The following is a 14,999-nucleotide window of genomic DNA, read 5'->3' on the forward strand; positions in this document are numbered from 1 at the left end:
CAGACTCGCTCCTTCCAGACGGGCTGATACCTGCGGGGGCCCCGGGCTCCTTCCCTTCCATTCCGGGGGCACAGAGCAGACCCCGAGGCAGCGGTGCCGGGAGGGGAGTGGAGACGTCAAGTCCTCCCTTCCCCTTGGCCGGGTCCCCTGAGAAATGCCGTGCTACCTGCGCTCTCCCGTCCGCACTACCCCCCCACCCTCGCTATCCATACGTGGGGGCTCTCCTGGGTCCCGTTGGAGGGCACGGGGTGGAGGGCAGGGCGGGTGCGGGGGCAGCAGCCACGCCGGGAGCACCCTCGCCGGCTCTCCGCGACGGGCTCCTCGGCACGGAGTGTTAAACCTTTTAAGTCGTGAGTAGTTTAGCACCCATCCGTGCAACCGAAGGGCGAAGGAGGTGCAGAGACCATGGCGAGTGATTCGGCTTTTGAGGTACGGCTGAGCAGAAAATTCAAGCTAATGAGCAGCCAGGGGTGAGGAGGAAGAAAACCCCGAGGTATTTCAGATGCATTTGCTGTTTCCTCGACACATGGCATTGATCAGCTCTCCTCTCCTCCATTCCTCCCCAGCCCCTCTCTTAAAAGTAAGTCACGGCAAAAGACGTATTGTGCATTTTCTTTACTAATGGAAGAGTTTGAGACAAGTTCTCTTGGCATACCCCAACACCTACCTTGACAGCTGCATCCTATCGCTCAAGTGCTCTCATTATTAAATAGTGTTGTCTTTAAGTGACTTGTCCGAACAAGGCAGTAGCTTACTCGGGAACCGGGCGGCGGGGGGATTACCCCGAAACAAGCGCAGGCAGCCCAAGATGCACATACACACACGCACACACATGAACACTTTCACACACGCGCCGAATGTGCTGCAGGAGACATTGGGGGTGGAGGGTTGTTAACGCTTTAGGGCAAAAGGTGGTTTCTCCGGCGGTTTTAAAGTCTTTCTGACTGATGATGGAAATCAGACGGAATACTAAAGGAGGTCTGTCTCTTCCCTGAGGGTTGGACTTTCTTTTATTCTGTGTTATATTTATTCCGTGCTGCTATTGCCTACCTAAAAGTTCGCGGGGGGGCGAGGGGGGGTGGGGAAGAGAGAAAAGGGAAAGAATGGGGTGGGGGAGGCGGGCTTGTCGGTGGCTGCACATGAAATATCGCCATGTTGGTGAAGAGCGCGGCTGTAATTACTGCTAGCGAGGGCATCTCCCAGTTAGGACCGCAGCTAGGAATGTTTTCCGGCTCACTCTCCCCCCGCCTCCCCTTCCTTTCCGATACACCCCGAGAGTCCCCAGGGCAGCGCGGCCGAGGCAGCCCCGCCGCGAAGGGCAGTGACATCCGCACTCGGCTCTCCCGCAGCCCCGAGCCGGCGGGTTCCACGGGGACCGGGCGCTCCGCAGCCGACAGCCCTCACCGCCCCGCTCCGTCCCCCTCGGGGAGAGCAGGGGGCAGGGCAAGCCCACAGGGAGCTCGCTCGCTAAACTGCCCTCAGCAAGCAATAGGTTAAAAGCAGGAGGGAGGAGTAGGGGAGAAGGAGAGAAAGAGAACGAGAAAACCTAGCCTGACTTTGCCTCTTAGAAAGCTTTAGGTTGCAGCCCAGCCTTCCAAGCATTCTTTAAACTAGAAATGTGGGAGGGACTCCAGGAGAGAGAGAGAGAGATGGCTATCAACTGAATTCATTACTGTAAACATCTCCCTGGGGTGTCAGGCAGGGAGGGAAAAAAGGCACGACTTACACTAGCAGGGAATAGTCAGATCTGAGACATCATTACTGCTAAGATCAGCCCGCAATCCCGGCTGAAGGCAGGCGCAGGACTTGGAGAGAGCCAGACGCACGCACTCAACACATATATTCAAATACACGTCCGATGCCTTTTCCCAATTCCAAGGGTCCTCGGTCTCCGTGCTTGCTCCTCATGTGATCCTTTCATCGCTTCCAGAGGACAGAGAGAGGAAAAAAGAAAGCACTCCCCAAAACCAGGCGTATCCGCGATCCTTTCTGGTTTATTTTTTTTTTACCGGAGAAGGAGGAGCGGCTGGGGGAAGAGCGAGTGACTCGAGGAGAGAAAGCGCGCCGGGGATGCCAGAGCCGCGGGCTGCGCGCCGGAGGAGGAGGTGGCGGAGGAGCGAGAAGGACGATGCCGCTGCCTCCTAAGGGTCTCTCCGGAGCGGCGGAGGGCGGCGGCCGGCACCGAGGAGCGGCGGAAAAGTTTTGTTGGGGGGGGTCCGAGGGGGATTATAATCGGTTGCCGGCGAGGGATTCCCAGACACCGCCAGGTATAGTCGGGATTTCATTTGTCTCTTTTCCTTCCCGGTAATTCTATCTCCGGGCGGTTTAAAGCTCCGGTGCCCTTTGCCTTCTCCGAGAAGGCAAAGTTGACGCGCCGGGATCGGGCTGCGTGTCAGAAACATCGCCCCCGCCTCGTTAAGAGCCCCGCGAGTGCGCGGCGCCGGGCGCTCTCACGCACGCATTTATGAATGGCCGTCGGCGAGCACTGGCAGCGTCCCCGGGCTCGGAGCGGGGCGCGGGGGTTGCGGTGCAGCCGAGTCCCGGCGCCGAGCGAACTGCCGCTGCGGGCAGCCGGCGAAGCGCCCGGTCTAGGCCCACCGCCGGCAGAATTTGGGGAACGGGAGTCTTAAAGGTGAGCCTTGCGGAAGAGGCAATCGGCTTAGCTCGGAGCTGGCGAGCGTTCGGAAGGACGGGGAGAGCAGGGGGGATCCATCATCCCCATCGGCAGCCTCTGGAGCGGGGCTGGTGGGGAGTGGGTGGGGGCGAGGCGGCAGGAATTCGATCGGGACTTCTGAATACAACGGTGGTCTCTGTCAAAATAATAACAAATGCCGCGGGCTGGGAGAGGGGTGGGGAGGAGATGAACGACAGCGACAACAGAAAAAACAACGTCAAAAAGAAGTCAAACAGCTGAAACAGTCTCTGGAGAGCAAGAGATAAAAGCGCATAAAAGATAAAGAAATGAGCAGCAAAGTCGGAGAATAAGACTCTCCGTCTTCTTTTCTGAGTGGAAATCAGTCAACAGGAGCTTTGAATTAATTTTAACGGAGGAAATCTGTTTTAAGGCTTACAATAAGCTAATAAATCCAAGGCACAAATCCGTGTAAATTCTTGTACTGTGTGTGGAAGGTACTGATTAGATTTCTTCAGATGCTGCTTTTTGTAATGCAGAGCTCAGCTAAATAGAAAGGAAGAGGTGCCTTGCATGAGCAGGAAAAGACACTGAGGCAAGTCAGAGCTCTCTCTAACACGCAGATGTGCGTACACACACACACGGGTGCACAGAAAGACAGGATGCGTGTTAAAGAGCGATTTATTTACTGCATCTAACTTTACAGTGCTTGCAGGGAAAATAAACCAGCTTAGAGGTTGAAACTGATCATGACTTGAGTTTAAAAAACCCAACCAACCAGACAAAACACCCCCACAAACTTCCATGGACTTAATTTCTTGCTTCATTCACTGCCATGGCCTTTCTCCAAGATCATGTTTATCTATTTGTAGTTTCAGAGGAAATTCATGAATTGGTTTCAGATATATGTATTTTTGGAAGGAGAAAAATCCATCCTGGCGTTTTTTAAAAACACTTAAAAGGTACTGTACCTATACCTCTATCCACCTTTCTTTCCTCTCTTCCTTTTAGAAATCAATGCATGCAGTGTTATCGCTCAGACGTAATCATTGCATAATCAAAAAGATAAAACAGATGTTCTATAAAAGTCACCATTTCTAAGTAACAAAAGCGGTGTTAAAATGTTAGTATTGATCTTGACCTCACAATGGTGTGAGAGGAGAGATTTCAAACATGATTACTATTTATAGGAGGTTTGTTATTTAAGCTCGTTTTCTCTATACAGATGTGGTAGTGAAGTGGTTAAAAGTGAGAGAGTGCAGGCCTGGAATACTGTAGGTGAAGCAAGTCAGAGCACTGTGTAAATACAGTGTCTGTAAGACTGCCTGTGACTAGTCAGTGTTATCCAAAGTCCAAGGCTGTAGCAAGAAGTGGTGCTGGAATGAACCCAGTATTCTTGAAGAGTTGCTCCTCACATGCACACACACACTCTGTATATTGTATATGGTGGTGTTATCTGTTTTTGTCTTTCAGAGTATGGATCTAATTTGAACCACTGTTACAAGCCACATTTGTATCCCAGCCTGCTGGATAGTTTGATTTAGGATGTAGACATATCTCCTCTGCACAACCCTACACCCTCCCAGTTGGAATCTGCATTACACAGGCTATGGTTTCCTTTGACGATCAAGAATGTGCTTGCCTTTATATGCTTAAAATAGCAGTATCTAAAGTGTAGAATGTTATTAGGGCTGACTTCCCTACCCTTCCTGCAGAAAAGAAGGAGAGGCATAGTTTTACAAAGTCAAAAAAACAAAAAGGAGTTCAAACAAGCATCACTATCAGGCTTTTCCTGTACTGTGCTATAAAGGACTAGAAAGAAGGCACACTTAAGATAATATTGTTTCCAGGAAGGTGAGAGCTTTATTTCTTAATCATTTCTGCTACCTCTTTAATCTCAAAATGAGTTCATTTTTCACTAGATTACTTTCATATAACTTTCAGACTTTTACTGAACAGATTCAAATCCAGTCCATTAGTGACCTCTATCTGTGAGAAGTGTATAGTCAGTGGTGTTTTTTTTTCCTTTTTCTTCACCATAGTGAATTGGAAGCACAGGCTAAAAAGTGTTTTGATCTTTTATACTCGCAGATCACCCATCTTGTCAGGTTGTCAGTGTCATATTAATTACAGACAATGTGATTTACTAGTGTTTTAAACAGGAAAACAAGAAAACGAAATCCAGTTCCAAACATGTCTCAAACACTAGAAGAGAATGCTAAATCTATTCCAGCTATTTCGGTGATAAAACAATGAACATTTGCAAAAAATAAAATAAGAAAAGTATCTGGTCTTATTGAATATCAATGATAAAGGAATTGCATTTATGTTTGTCTCATGGTTTCATACTTAAAGCAGCAGGCTGATTCTATGTGAAATTTTATTGTGCCTGAGTGCTTACATAACTGAAACTTGAGACAAGCACTCAGACCAGATACACTATAAGTAGACTTTATAGTAGCAGGGTGTTTAAAAAATGTAAAAAAAAAATATCCAGCTGTGTCTATATTAGAAATACATGTCAGAGATCAAGGAAAAGGGGGTCTTTATAAACAGATGGTCTCTTTTAGGGGATTATTAAACCCAGCTTCCCAATACTAATTTGTCTCTTGTTTATATCCACAGCTATATTCCATGTTTTAGTTAGTGATTGTAAATGGCAGTTGAGGTCTTGATCAGCAATATCTTTGGGTAGGTGAATACCATTGTTTGACATTTCCCAGATTGTAGTTGATTACCTCAGTGCTTGGTAATATGATGTTTTTAGGTGTTTCCTTCCATTCCCCTTGGGCAGTCATTTTAGGCGTCTTTCTGCCAATGCTCTTTATTTACTTCCTCGAGAAACTAAAAGAGCTGGAACTTGCCCCAGAGGTATAAAAATATTTGCAATTTAGTTGTAGTTTAAAAAAAAAATAGAAAAGAATAATGCATAGGTACTATTGTAAAGAAGGCTAATTCAACATACAGTGAAGATACAATCTTCAGTTCCCTAACAGCTATGTGTAACCTACACCTTCCCAGTAATTGACTCCTTTTAAAGAAAAACAACCACAAAATATCATCATTAAAATATGTTTCTTGACAGGCATGTTTTATTAATTTCTTTAAAACAAACCCAATCTTTAATCCATAAGTAATGCTCAGGAAATAAGTGTTCAAAATAAAAACTATTCTGTGTTTAACAAATTACGTTCTAGTCACATCAAACAACATGTCCCAGGTATAGTGCAATTTAATCTGATATTTTCAGCCACTTGTGCAAGGTGTTGGAAACTTCTTACACCTTCCTTTTTTTATTTATGATTTACTTAGCTGACAGGTTGGTTTTTTACTTCTTTGATTCCTTCTTTAGACATGGCCTTTTGAACAGAATCAAAATTAAATACTGGTGACATTTTAAAACAAATTCATCATGCTCTATTCAGCATTCCTGAAAACTTAATGATGCATAAAGAGATCTGTAAAATACCTCGTCTTAAAAAGAAATCTTGTGCTATCTATCAGCTCTACCTGGAAGCAATCCCTTGTATATATTATTTCAAGCTGTAACTGGTTTATTTAGTAATTTGTTTTAAAACAAACCCTTTCTAGCCTAGCTTAATGTGAAATGTATTTATAAAAGCATACGGCACAGAGATTTGTTGATCATTCAAACGTACAATGTCATTGAAACTGATCCTTCAGTCCTTGTAGACAAAACTGAATAGGCTTTTGACGTATAGGATCAGATCATTGCTAGAACTGGTCCTGCAGAGTGATGATTTTGCTTAGGCCCCTGGTGAGAGGTGACTTGCTTTCAACAGACCTTGGTCAGTAATTGTAGGATCCACCCCCGCAAAGCAGAATATTAAAGGTCAGAAATAATATTCTGGCTTGGCTTTCAAGTCAGTAGACTGTTTTCATCACCAACTACCTAGTCACGAGGTAATTTATTATTGTAATTTTCTGCAGTAGTACTGGGCTAAAGATTGCAGTCAAAAATTTTTGAAGAAAAAGAGTAATTTTGAAAGGTAGTTCAGACAATATTCTGTGGATTACTGGAATAGTCTGCAGTCTGATTTTACAAATCCCAGCCCAGATGGGGATATATCTTGAGCCACAGAATACGGATGAGGGCATTTAGTTCCTTTTCTCATCATTTATTGTGACTATATCACAGTGAAAATGTTTGGATGAAGGGCAAACATTCTGCTGTTCGGTCAGAGTTCTTCAGTTCTTCAAGTTGTCGTGGGTAATCTAATTATCTTAAAAATGCAAAATCAAATAAACATTAAATCAATTCCTTCCTGAAAACATGCTAGCTATGACTGAATTAATCTGAAACTATTCTACAATCTTTATTCAGACAAAATTGACAAAATCTGTTTAATGTCAGGGATATTGAGGGAGAATTAGAGGCAAAAGATTTTGGAATTCCATCTCTCAGATTCATTAGCCGTTCACTGGCGTGCACTTATGTGTTCAAGAAGGTCTGGCCAGGCTGATGCCAGACACTTCTCTCGTAGTAAATACTGTAAACTGTACAGAAGTACTACATGACCCATTAAGAGCAGGAAAGGTCAGAGCTCCGAGTGAAAAGCCTCATCATCACCTTCTGAGAACCGAAGTCAGTATGCGGCAGTGTCGCTCCCAGTGCCTGCTGGCAGCTTTTGTCATTTCTTCATCAAAACCAACAGGGAAAATTAAATTAAAGAGAAGAGTTTTTCTTAACAGTACTTACCGTCCTGCACCGTGTAGTTGCATGAGTAGCTGATAACTTACTAGCTGTTCCATAAGAGTTAGCCAGGAGACATCATGCGGAGAAGGGTTGCTCATGGGAGGAAAGGACACAGTGCTCCCACAGCATGTCCCAGCACTGCTAGGAGCCTTCATAGGTGCTTATGCATTGTCCCCAGTCTTCATACAGTTTGTAGAGGATGACACCATGGTCAAACTGCAGCCATAGGACCATCAACCACAGGATAGTATGTTCAGAGTTGCAAATTTAATTGTCTTGAGATTTCCTGCTTGCTTTTCCTGCAGAGAAAAAAAAATACAATATCAGACCTCTTAAAATGGGTATGACATTCACAATGTCATTGTAAATTAATGCAACGAAAAAAATTATTTTACATCAACATCTTACTAACTGAATTAGAGATTTAATACACAATTCTGAAGAAGAAATGCAAGTTTCACATATGTATATACACACACACACGCACATAAATACAGAATTTATGTATGTGTTGCATATATAGGTAAATGTGTAATCACAGGGGTCTCCCTCAGACCCTTCAAAGCATAATTAATTAATATTCATTCAAAATCAAATTTTTTTTGTGAGCTGAAAATCGAATTAATCGAAAAGAAAATATTATATTTTCCCATCAGTGTGTTGGAAGTTTCTGAACTGGGTGAAAAGATAAGGTACTCCCAAGAGGTATTGCTCCCAAGGTCGATGGAAAGAGTCTGTAGCAGGCTTACCTGTGCTTATGAAATAGAACTTCACAGCTGAAATACTGCTTTTAAAATTAATTTATTTGATTCCAGACTCAATCCTCCTCCCTTTCACTGGCAAGTTAATTTCACAGACACTTTTCTCATGATTGGGGATTACTCATGTGAGTAATAATTTGAAAACCCCCAAAGTGAGGTCATTCAGCTGTAATTGAAGATGATATGACCCCACCAGCGTGTCTCTGGTTATGCTATTGTATATATACTTTCATTAGTAATTTTTTCATGTGTATATGGGGAAACAAGCTGTGTAGGTAGAAGTGATTTAAATGATTGTAATTGCATATATATTAGGATTGTAGCAGTATATATATTTGTCATAGACAAAGCCTACAAATATATACTTCTCTAGAGTAGGCATTGGGTGTGCATATCATTTAATGGATTATGATTTTTGTAAATGAGGCAGTTTAGAAGGCCTGTTGCATGCCTGAAATGCTAGCTCAAGCCATGTGAGGTGTCTCTAAATGATGGAATATTTGTTAGTAGTGTCTTTGTATTACCTTATAATTTCATTTGTGATCTAAGTTTTTCCTAGGTGGTGCTTCTTGTGTCACTGAGAGATTTGCATCAAACTAAATATACCCCTTTTAGCAATCTCGTTCAACTGGTTTCACAGGCCACCACCTCATTGACTGGTTTAGGTTTAACCTTATTCTTATCTTTAACCACTGAGCTTTGGAAATGCTCCTAGACAAAACATTATTTATTGAGCCATATCAGTTGAGAATTTCTGTAAATCACTTTGATACCTGAATCCATATGAACCTAAACTGGATGTTTGGAGGGCTCCCGTTTAACATGTTAATGCTTTATCTGCGTATCGCATTATGTTGTACGGATCCATTACTGTAAGCCCCTGCATTATTCATTGAACAAGAGAATCTGGACATGGTAAAGACATATAAGGCTAACCAACAGCTTACAGTCATCTCTAATACACTCATAAAATTGTCATTCTTGATTTAAATGTTTTTTAAAGATTTCATCTGAGACATTTTATGTTTTCAACTGCCCATAGAAAATTAATTTCAAACACAATAAGTAAAGTAGACAAAGTAAAAAGTCCTGTTATCCAGTCTGATAAATTTCTTTTCCTTTAAGAACAAATATAGCAGACTAAAAAGAAATTTCTTCATACTGAAGATGAGTATACAGTTAGTAACTTCAAAAATTTAGCAAAACTTGAACACATACACACATACACACAGTGTCACTTCCAACTGCATTGCTAAATCCTGTGTATCAAATTGTTATATGCCCAACAGTGATTTTTTGAAATAGCTTGTTCTGGCCCTGTGCCATGCACTTCACTGAAGAGCTGCCTCTTGCAGCAGTTCAGCAGTAAATTGTGAAATGCATTTTGCCAGTAGAAGTATTTTTTTGTGTGTGTGTGAGAAATTACATTTGCTGTTTGACAAAATTAATTTCAGAACCTTACTCTTTAGCAGTTCTGCAACAGAATAACAGTCTTTACTCAGAGAGAAAGGTGTCAACCATTATAGCTTTGAAAGTACTTACGCAAGAAAGAAGCAGAATGGATATCTCTTTTTTTTTTTTTTTCATGACATGCACGTCACAGAGAGAACCAAGTCGCTTATCATTGCCCAGAGATGCCTGAGCCTCTGTGGCACAGCATCTGACAGTAAAGTTACTCTAACTGCTGCATCCATGTTGTGCCCTATCAAAATCTCTTTTTTATTCATGTGGTAATGATGAACACATACATACATGCATACATGGACACATGCACACAAACAAACTATTGAAAAAGAATTCTCTGAGAGAATAAGAGTAGCAGGAAAACATTTCACAAAATCTGTTTCCTTCTGAAGCATAGTTAGTGTCTTCCTTTTTTTTTATTATCTAACTTTATAGCAGGGCAATCAGACATCCTGTATAATTTCAAAATGGAAACTGTATGTGAGTTTTTCTAGCCTTTTTTTTGATTTTCTCCCCTAGTGCTTTTCCCTCATAGTTCTTATAGAACTGTTTTCATGAGTAGTTCACTGTTTAATATGATTTTTTAAATAATCGTGCAATTGGATTTTTTTGTTTTTGTTTAGTGCTGGCTACAGGGTGCTGAATCCCTGCTTTTACACTAGTGGTTTAGTTTTTAATTATGTATAATTCCAGTAAAATGCAGTGATTTAAAATTAAAAGTAAGGAGAAAACCCAAAGAAACAAAAATGCAAAAGCAGAACCAAAGGAAAATCAAACCCACAGCCAAGCAACTATGGAAATCTCAGTGCTAGCAATATGGTTGCTTTCTGTCCCACATTGGATAATCTTATCAGTATCTATTTAACTTAATATTTAGTACCAAATACAGCTTTCAACTAGATAGTCTTATTATCACAAAAATCAAACACTCAGCTCTATCCTCAGATCAGCACAGTGGATCTTTATAAATCTGGAATAAATGAGATGTTAGAATTGCTGCCAGCAGCTCTGGCAACAGAACTGTTGATCTGCCTAGATTCTCTTTGCTGAAAAAATTTCTTATCAGCAGATCCACATATCCTACATGGTGCGACTGCGTATCTGCAGATAAGAGGACAGAATGATTGAAAGTGGATGGATGGCATGAGCATAAATAGGTCATGAGTTACCAACTGCGGAGCTTGATCCTCAGCTCCAGGAGGGACGATTATAAATTTCAGAACTCCTCTAAGGATGAGGAGCACTTTAGGTAGAAGGGCTTGGTGTTAAGTCTTCGCCCTTCATTTGTCCAAAGTTGGAAGTGCATAAATCAGTCTGTACGAGCAGAGATGACTCTGAAATTTATAACTCTTATCTCTGTGACATTGATGGAAACTCTATTGGATCAAATGCATAGGTATTCTAATTATGAACCTCTGATATTCAGAAATTCCCTTAGGCCATCAATATCTCATATGCAATCATATTTTACAAGCTGCCGAATGATTGTCTGGTTATGCATGTGCTGACCAAGTGAAGGCCTCTTAGAGTCTACCAACCAGCTGCAGAAAGATGATCCTCTTTAAAGCAATAGAAGAATCAACACCTTTAACTTTGAGATAACATCAGTATGCGTTCACAAGCTTCTTAGGTCTTGTGAATAAATATTTGGTGATCTTGGGAAGGGGTGTTTAAGTATAGCCTTGTATGTTGTTTGTATTGAATGAAAACCACGTTTGGCAGAAAGGCATTATTTTTAACTCCTTAAATGCTATGCTAAAAGAGCATCTTCTGTTTATTAGAATCAGAAATAATGCAAAGGCCGATAGCCTTGTTATGAAATTTACACTCCCACCATCTTTTATTGACATGCATTTATATTCTGGTAGCAGCACACTTTCTTTCCTGTTTCTTTCTCATGCTATCTCCTTCTTTCTTAAATGCATGTGGCAGCTCAGGCTGAATCAGAATTTTTAGTTAGCTCTTCAGCTAAGAAGGAACCCTTTTTTAAGCTGGAGTTCATTCTGTTACATCTGTCATGTCAGGTGCACTGAGGACATGAAGTATCTTAAAGATACTATCAAAATAAAAAAAAAAGAAATAATGCTGATGTGCCGGAAGCTTTTATTTTTATTTAAATATTTCCCATATTATTTTTGCAGGTCAAATATTGCAGTACTGTGCAGAGGGAAGATAAAAGCAGGAAAGGGAAAGTGACTGTAAAATAAGTGGGGGAAAAACAGGATGAAAGTGAGTGAATGAGGTGTAGAGATAAACAATCACATTTCATTGAAACAGGAAATCAGAGTTTCCTAATGCTCACAGTTTTAACCAACTAAGCTGTTATTCATCTGAGAGGAAAACAGTCCACTTCCATGAGAGGGAGAGGTAGGGCAATTCACAACTTAGGAGGAGCTGGGAGGGAAGGAAAGGATCTCTGATGTTCCCTTACAGATTCCCACCCCTTTCTGGAGTGGGACTAGCACATGCAGAGTTATTGCTATCTCAGAGCGTGTTAGGTTTAGAACAGAACCGTTACTGGTTTGGTGAGTCTGGTTTGGTGAGTTTTGGTGTATTGTCTCTTAATTTTATTCTTTGTCCTCATTTTTGTGACCTTAGAAACTGTGCAAGTTAACCATAAAAAAACCCAAATGCAGAGTGAAGATAGGATGGATAAAGCAACTAGTAACTAGTGTCAGATTTTCCTCTCAGGCGTGGGTATAGACACAGAAAGTCCTTTTCATGTAGGTATATCAAAATGGAATAATGAATGCTATTTGTTATTTAAATAAATAATATAAATCCTGACCTCTTTTATGTCATTTGTTTTTCTCTTGCCATTAAACTTCTTATCTGAAAGTGTAGAGATCCATCACATAATGAAAAAAGACTGAATTAGGGGAACACTGGGGATAATACAGCAGGGACAAATAGCACTGAAGAGGGTCTTCATTATTCTTGGTTATAAGAAACATGCTGAAGGAAATGATCATCATGTACCACAGCATACAGAATTATGATTTTGCTTCTGTGTCATTAGCACATTCTTACTGTTCTGTTGATTAAATCACATTAAATCAAACATTGATCAAACTCTACATTATGGTCTGAACTTGCAATATGCTCTTTCCCCTTGCAGCTAGACACAAGGCAGAATTCACCACTGAATTCTAAAACCAGTGAGGGGACAAGAAGTGGTTCACACTGAGGGCTAAACTAGTGGCGGTCACAGAAACTCCCTGCATGTGGGTGCATATGGGATAGTTGGCATTTCTCTTCCCCCAGGCATAACAAATGCCTGTAATCATCATCAGCACCAAGTCTGGATATTTAATATGTAGGAAGGAGATCATTTATTGGAAGGTTATACTAAAGATGTGTGCCCTTGCTTTATCAGAGAAAGCGTGCAATTTTTTTTTATGATTGCAGCATTCACACAAGTGTTCAGGTCATAGTAATGTTTGGGACAATATTAAACTCTGCATATATGCTTACTTGAAGTTTTGCAGAAAGGCTAGTAAGGAAGCTGACTAAAATCCAATTACCATAATCGTAAAAGATAAGAAAAAAATCAGTGGTAAGATGGCAGTGTATGAGTTAACATGTTAGCCCTTCATTCTTTCAGATCAGGCTTCCTGTGAGTAATAGAACACAAGTCAGATTAATTTGGCTGGTCTCAGTCAAGCCTCTCATGGATATTTGCCCACACAGGAATAACTGCTGCATAGATTAGCTCTGTGAATAGTTCCAGGACAGGTGTGGGACTGAACTGCATTGGCAGAACTGCTCCAGAGGGCTTGTGTGTGATGCTTCAATCAGTGGTGCTGGTCTTCGTTTTCGGGAGCACTAAAATTCAGCCAAACATGGGTTTTAAATAATTGTTTTTAGGGAGTGGGAGAAAGCTCATATTTTGCCAGATTTCTAAGTCTTTCATTACACATTTAGAAATTGGAAGAAATTAAGTACAACTGAAAATTAAAATACTCTGAATTATTTCTTACTCACTAAGGATTTGTTCCTGAGCAGGAACAGTATTATAGGTTCTGACCCATCTTTCGTAACAGTCTAAGACAAATAACAAAAAAAGAGCAACATTTTTAAAGGTTAAGAGGGGACAGAATGACAGAGGGTTTCTGCTGCTGAATACAAAATCTTTCTGTTTCTATTTGATATCCAGACATAGTCTACACTGATCTATATGAAATGAAAGGTGGACTGGGGTAAACCCACCACTATTAACTGAGCCTCATTTTTCCAGTCCTTGTCAGAAGTGAAAAGATATATTAGGTGAGGAGGATGAACTGTTCTTTCACCTCCACATCCTCGTCTTCCTTTGTTCTTATAAAGCAGAACTGAGCCTAAGTCACACTGTAGAAGTCCTTGTGAAAAGCACATAGTCAGACTCTGCACTATTTTTCGATACATAAAGAGACAATGCAAACAAAGGACAGAAGGAAGAGTTAATAACAGCATCTGATGAAAGGAACACTGATGCACAAACACATTCAGAAACCTGCTTGATAGTAGATGTGTAGCACTCGTGTAAATAAGGGCTGGATCAGTTTACAGGAGCTGAATATCCACAAAAAAACAGATAACTTCTCTGTCAAGTGAGCCATGACTGTAGTCTTCCTTCTTTAGCAGTAAGGGGAAATTTCGGAGAGCTGACACTGTGACGTTTGTGCCTTAGCTGCCTCTGAATCAATAGAGGACCCTGCTCCAAGTCTTTCACACAAAGTAAATATTTTTTTCTTAATTTTTCTAGTGATGTGAGGAAATGCTTGGACATACAGTTGTCTAAGGTCAGGTTTACAGCACTGCTCTAGTTACTTCCTGCATAGTTTGGAGTTTTAGGTTCATATGTGGACGTGGTTATGTAATTTACCGACACATCTATTTATACTTCAGTTATGTCCATCACATAGCTATTGCTATACCCATTCTGACTAACATTTTCCATGAGATTTTTTATGCATTCCGCCTTTGCTGTATCTAATGAAGCCTGATTTTCACATGCATGTGACCATTTTTGGCGTGTAGTATGGCTCTAAAAAATTTACCTGCCTAACCCTCATCTCCTATGCCAGAGTATTACGGACATAACACTGTTATCAATATTCATCATAGGTCCCTTCTGATGGAAAAATACTCTGGTCTGGTCTGGTTCGGTTCTATTTTCTTTTTTCTTTTCTTTTCTTTTCTTTTCTTTTCTTTTCTTTTCTTTTCTTTTCTTTTCTTTTCTTTTCTTTTCTTTTCTTTTCTTTTCTTTTCTTTTCTTTTCTTTTCTTTTCTTTTCTTTTCTTTTCTTTTCTGTCCTTTCCTTTCCTGTCCTTTCCTTTCCTTTCCTTTCCTTTCCTTTCCTTTCCTTTCCTTTCCTTTCCTTTCCTTTCCTTTCCTTTCCTTTCCTTTCCTTTCCTTTCCTTTCCTTTCCTTTCCTTCTATAGAC

The 14,999-nt window shown here is 41.0% G+C and overlaps 1 protein-coding gene and 1 long non-coding RNA gene across 4 annotated transcripts in view; one reads left to right on the forward strand and one right to left on the reverse strand.

Annotated features, from left to right (window-relative positions):
* The window catches only part of LOC128852271 (uncharacterized), an 88,137-nt gene extending 87,333 nt beyond the window's left edge, over positions 1-804 (reverse strand). Inside the window, exon 1 of the long non-coding RNA XR_008450010.1 lies at positions 668-804. This is a non-coding gene — a long non-coding RNA (uncharacterized LOC128852271). The remainder of the gene's footprint in view (positions 1-667) is intronic.
* FLRT2 (fibronectin leucine rich transmembrane protein 2) overlaps positions 1-14,999 on the forward strand; it is a 75,615-nt gene that overhangs the window by 1,653 nt on the left and 58,963 nt on the right. The window contains exon 1 of one of the 3 annotated variants that reach the window (XM_054067775.1): positions 1,143-2,267. The exons of 1 other annotated variant lie outside the window; for it this stretch is intronic. The gene's annotated coding sequence lies outside the window, so the exon portion shown is untranslated. Of the gene's footprint in view, positions 1-1,142; positions 2,268-2,295; positions 2,633-14,999 lie in introns of those variants that run through there. One more of the 3 variants, XM_054067778.1, reaches the window with a different exon arrangement.

The sequence above is a fragment of the Cuculus canorus genome, chromosome 5 (assembly GCF_017976375.1).
Source record: "Cuculus canorus isolate bCucCan1 chromosome 5, bCucCan1.pri, whole genome shotgun sequence".
Lineage (NCBI taxonomy): Eukaryota > Metazoa > Chordata > Aves > Cuculiformes > Cuculidae > Cuculus > Cuculus canorus.